The sequence below is a fragment of the Amborella trichopoda genome, chromosome 8, assembly GCF_054954075.1.
Source record: "Amborella trichopoda isolate Santa Cruz 75 chromosome 8, AtrichopodaSantaCruz75HAP2 v2.0, whole genome shotgun sequence".
In the NCBI taxonomy this organism is placed as follows: domain Eukaryota; kingdom Viridiplantae; phylum Streptophyta; class Magnoliopsida; order Amborellales; family Amborellaceae; genus Amborella; species Amborella trichopoda.
This window is the reverse complement of record NC_142343.1, coordinates 35,630,683-35,635,196: the sequence shown is the minus strand read 5'-3', so window position 1 is coordinate 35,635,196 and position 4,514 is coordinate 35,630,683. Positions and strand designations below refer to the sequence as shown.

Here is a 4,514-nt window from a genome sequence, read left to right as displayed (position 1 = left end):
TTGCAACCTTAAATAATCCAATTAAGGCGTGTCTCCAAATTTTATCCTACCATATAATTTTGGTGTAAAAAATAATTAGAATTATTTGAAAATATATTTTCATATCTAATTAAAAAAATATAAACTAAAAAAGTGGTTAAATCAAGTAGATTTATAAACATATAACAATATTGAAAATAGACGGTCTAGATAATATGTTACAAGAAATACTAGTTTTAGAACTCAAAATCTTTTTTTTTTTTTTTTTATACTCATACATCTTGATGTAGATATGAGTTTTTTTTAACATTAAAAAACGGAAGTAAATATGCTGGGCAGGAAGCATTAGTGCACGTGCTCAACAAAATAGGAAACATGTATTTGTTCGGTTTAACGTGCTCCCGCGGGAGCATGTTGGGGTTGCGTCATCGAGCTTGTTATTTTCTTTTCTGGGTAAATCCGTACGCAGAGTGTAAGCAATCATTTTTAGTCTTAGATCCTTACATTTGTCAAAATCCCAGCGTTGCCCTTCTCAAACCCACAATGCACAGTTACCCCCCAATACCCTCTTGGGCCAATCAGGTCAGTCCCTCTCTCTCTCTACTCATTCATTCATTCTTCAAATATAAACCCTCTCTCTAAAGTCTAGAGAGAGAAAAGCCGCTCACCCTCACTCGCTCCCTCTCTCTCTCTAAACTAAACCTACTCTCCCTGTGTGAGTTCACGGTTTAGAATGAGAGAGAGAGAGGGAGAGGGAGAGAGGGGGATGAGGGCGTAATTAGGCCGAAAAGAGTTTCAGAAGGGTAAAATTAAATTGGCTTTCGTTGGTAGTGAAAGAGAGAGAGAAAGCACGGTAAAAAGGGGTTTATTCACAGGTGGCATGCATTTTTTCTCTTGAAAAGAGAGACATCCTTTTAATCTTGGCCGCCACTTTTCTCAATCCTTCCTCAAATCCCCATAAATTGAAGCTGGGATTTAGAGTCATTTCCACATGTACAAACTTCGATTTATGGGCAAAAAAACAGGGACCTTCTTCTTTTTAACCTCTCTGCTGCCTTGCTGGTACAAGCACAAAGAAGTTTGCCATGGATAATGACTCCTCTACATCTCTCTCATGGCTCTATCGATTTTCAGGTACGCTCATTGGGTCTATTTTGGGTTTGATTACTGCAATGCTCCGCACCCTCTCTTGTTTCTCTCTCTACAATGTGTTCTATTCCTGTTTGGTTGGGTCTGGCTCTTTTAATCTGCTCTTTCAGTGACTGATTTGGGTCATTTTTCTTTCCTATTTTTTTATCACTTGTTGGCAAGAATAAGTAGTGTTTCCTTTTATTTTATTTTCCCCTTTTCCTTGTGGATGGGTGTTTATAATCTTATTGTGCAGAAAATTATCCTATTTTTTACTTACTGATGAGAAAAGTTTTTGTTTAAACGGAGGAAATTAGTAGATATTGACATGTATAATATTATGAAGGGATGGAAGCTGGGGCACAATGCCTTTTGCAGAGAGGGTACTAACAGGGGTAGTTTGGTCATATTTGAAAAAGGAACCGGTTTCCATGCGGCCGAGCCCGCATATGTAGGAATGCTGGCCTCTTGCTAAATCTATTTTTGAGATTTAATTTTTAAAGATGTAATCTGTGATCATGAATATGAAAAAATAAATAAATTTTAAAAATTAAAAATAATAATTCTAGAAAGAAAACATTTGGACCGCTGGTTTCACTGTTTTTGTTTTTAGATGGAACACTCGCTTGCATCCATATTTAAGAGGGATGCTTTACACTTTTTGGACCGCATACGTAGAAATACGGTGCGGTCCAGCCCAGGATGAAACAATCTTCCCTGAAAAATTGTGGGAGGGCATTTTCGTCATTTCAGAACTGAGGGGCAGTTTTGTTGTTTAAGATAGTAGCGTGCGGGGAATTTAGGGCACTCTCTTCATTATATTAGAGGGTTTGGGGGGACGGCAGTCTTGTCAACTTTGCTAGTTTGGGGGCATTTTGGTCAGTGCTTGGCGTAAATGGGGCAGGTTAGGCGTTTCTGAAAATGTTGTGAAGGGTCAAAATGCAACGTCCACCAGGGGTATTTTGGTCACTTTGGGGTAGACGACAAGAATGGTCATTTAGGCAATTAAGTCTTGTAAATAACGAGCATGTCATGGCCGTTACGATGATCGTTGTAATGGTATCTTTTGTTACTGAACTGTGGCCGTTATAATTACCCAAAAAAAAACTGTGGCCGTTATAACAGCATAATGACTGTTTTTTTAACCTTGTTTAATAATCTCAGGAGTGCAAAAATAAGGTTGAATTTAGGTCAATTGACATGACTCGAAGTCTCACTCTCTATTTGTGTTGCTCCATATGTTAAATTTAGGTCAATTGATATTCTAGCCAATGGTGGATGCCATAGCAGTTGATTTTCCTTACTTCTAATAATAAGATGGGCAAGTTTTTTGTTTTTCTTTTTGATTTTTCATATTTTTACTGTAGTTGTAATTTGTAACTGCTTTTCTTCTTTGTTTGTTCATATCGTTACCATAGTTGTAATTTATGGCTAAATTCAGATCTGTGTACATGCAACATAGGTAAAAGTTGGCAATGCTCATGCATGAGATAACTAGCCCAAATTTTTGAAGTTTGAGTCATCATCATCATCATCTTTTTTCCCGATTAATTGGGGTCGGCATTTTTTTTTGAAGTTTGAGTACTTACCTTAATTTGGGTACATTTACATTAAGTTGAAATTTTGGGTAGTTTACTTAATTTGCTTCTTTATATTAAGTTTAAGGCACCCTTTTAGTTTTGATTAGGAATGAACTCTAGGCCTAGGTCATTAATAGTAGGGTGCCACAACATGACGTATAGAGTTTCATTATTACGAAGTCCTGAGCTAACATTTATAAATAAATAAAAATAAAATATCGCATTGTCTAAATTGGCTGAAGAAAAGGCTTTTATGGCAGCACTTGTTGAAATCAGTAGAAGAGAAGGCTCCACTCCCAAATAGCTGGAGGACCAAACTCTGGATTTTTCCCACTTCGATTTACTAGAAGTGGTATGTCAAAGCATGTATGAAGGTTATATACTTTTATAGTATGTTAGATGGAATCTATAATGAGACTAGTCCGCAGTCCATTGGATGCATGAGCATGTACTTGGAGAGAAAGTTGAAAAAATTAAGAAGTACTTTAAAATTAAGGATTGTAGACAATGAGACCATTTACCTTTAGTGCAAAGAGGTCACAATTATTTATAACCATCCGATGTGAAATCTGATAGCTTGGATGTGTCACAAAGTTCGAAAAAATTTCTTTTGAACTTTGAGCATGGTCAATGGAATAAATGCAACTGCATAAGTGGGTGCTTGGGGAGAATTAAGAAAATGAACTAGTACGTTAAAGACAAGCAGTTATTTCAAGTAACGGCAATGCTCGTCTAAATCAGTGCAAGAAGGCTTTGCTCCTAAATAGTGGAGTAGTCCAAAATTCTTGCTTTTTCCGCTTTTAACTGAAAGAATCGGGATTCACTTGAAGTAATTGGTTTGTTCAAACATGCCCAAAGGTTTTAGTTTTTATAGTATGTTACATCAGATCTATAAGGAGAATAGTCTACTGTCAATGTAATGCATGAGCAGATACCTGCAGCGAGTTAGAAAAAAAAATAGTACTTTAAAGACATATAGCTATTTTAAGTAATGATGTTGCTCGTCTAAATTGGTGGAAGGTAAGGCTTTACTCCAAAACAGTAATAGCAGATCAGACTCCCTCTTTTTTCGCTTTTAAATGAGAGAATCAGGATTTACTTGAAGTAAGTGGAAAGAAGTTTGAAAGTTCAGTTTTTATGATACATTAGATGGAATTAATAAGGAGCTCATCCATGGCGCATGCAATGCATGAGAACGTACTTGGAGGGAGTTAAGAAACAATGAACTAGTACTGTAAAGTTTTATAGCTATTTCAAGTAACAATGGGGCGAGTCTTAATCGGTGGAAGCTAAGGCTTTACTTCAAAACAGAGATAGCAAACTAAACTCCCATGTCTTATGCTTTGAATGAAAGAATCAATATTTACTTGAAGCAAGTGGTCCTTGTAAACAGGTCTCAAGTTTTTATTTTTCATAGTATGTTAGATGGAAGCCTCAAAAAGATAAAGGGTAGGACGAAAAGGATATGGTTGAAAGTAGGGAGAAAAGATATGGGAACAAGGCCTATGCCCCATAGAAACTATCTCCCTGAGGCTGTCCCTTGGCCCATAAGTCCTGACACATTAGAATTCTAGCTCTTCTAGAGTGGTATCTCACTGATAACTCGGGAAAGGTCCAAAGCCAATCCCAGAGAACAGTGAAAGCTTCATAAGGTCTTTCTGTTCAGGTGTAGGTAGTCCACATCTTCACAGACATGTCTATTTCATCGAGCCTCTCTCCAAGACAGTGCCCATATCGTTATTGCCTCACTAAGGGTGAGCAAAATAGCGGATCAGGATTTGTGTGACCGACCCGAAATAGTTGGGAAAAGGCTCTGATGTCATAAGG

The 4,514-nt window shown here is 37.2% G+C and overlaps 1 protein-coding gene across 11 annotated transcripts in view; it reads left to right on the top strand.

The window, feature by feature from the left end:
• The first annotated feature begins 585 nt into the window (after nt 1–585).
• The window catches only part of LOC18423454 (SNF2 domain-containing protein CLASSY 1), a 17,216-nt gene continuing 13,287 nt past the window's right edge, over nt 586–4,514 (top strand). For 4 of the 11 annotated variants that reach the window (XM_011628687.3, XM_020674429.2, XM_088874439.1 and 1 more), the window contains exon 1: nt 586–1,113. The gene's annotated coding sequence lies outside the window, so the exon portion shown is untranslated. Of the gene's footprint in view, nt 1,114–2,321; nt 3,040–4,514 lie in introns of those variants that run through there. The other 7 variants (XM_088874443.1, XM_088874448.1, XM_011628695.3 and 4 more) reach the window with 6 other exon arrangements.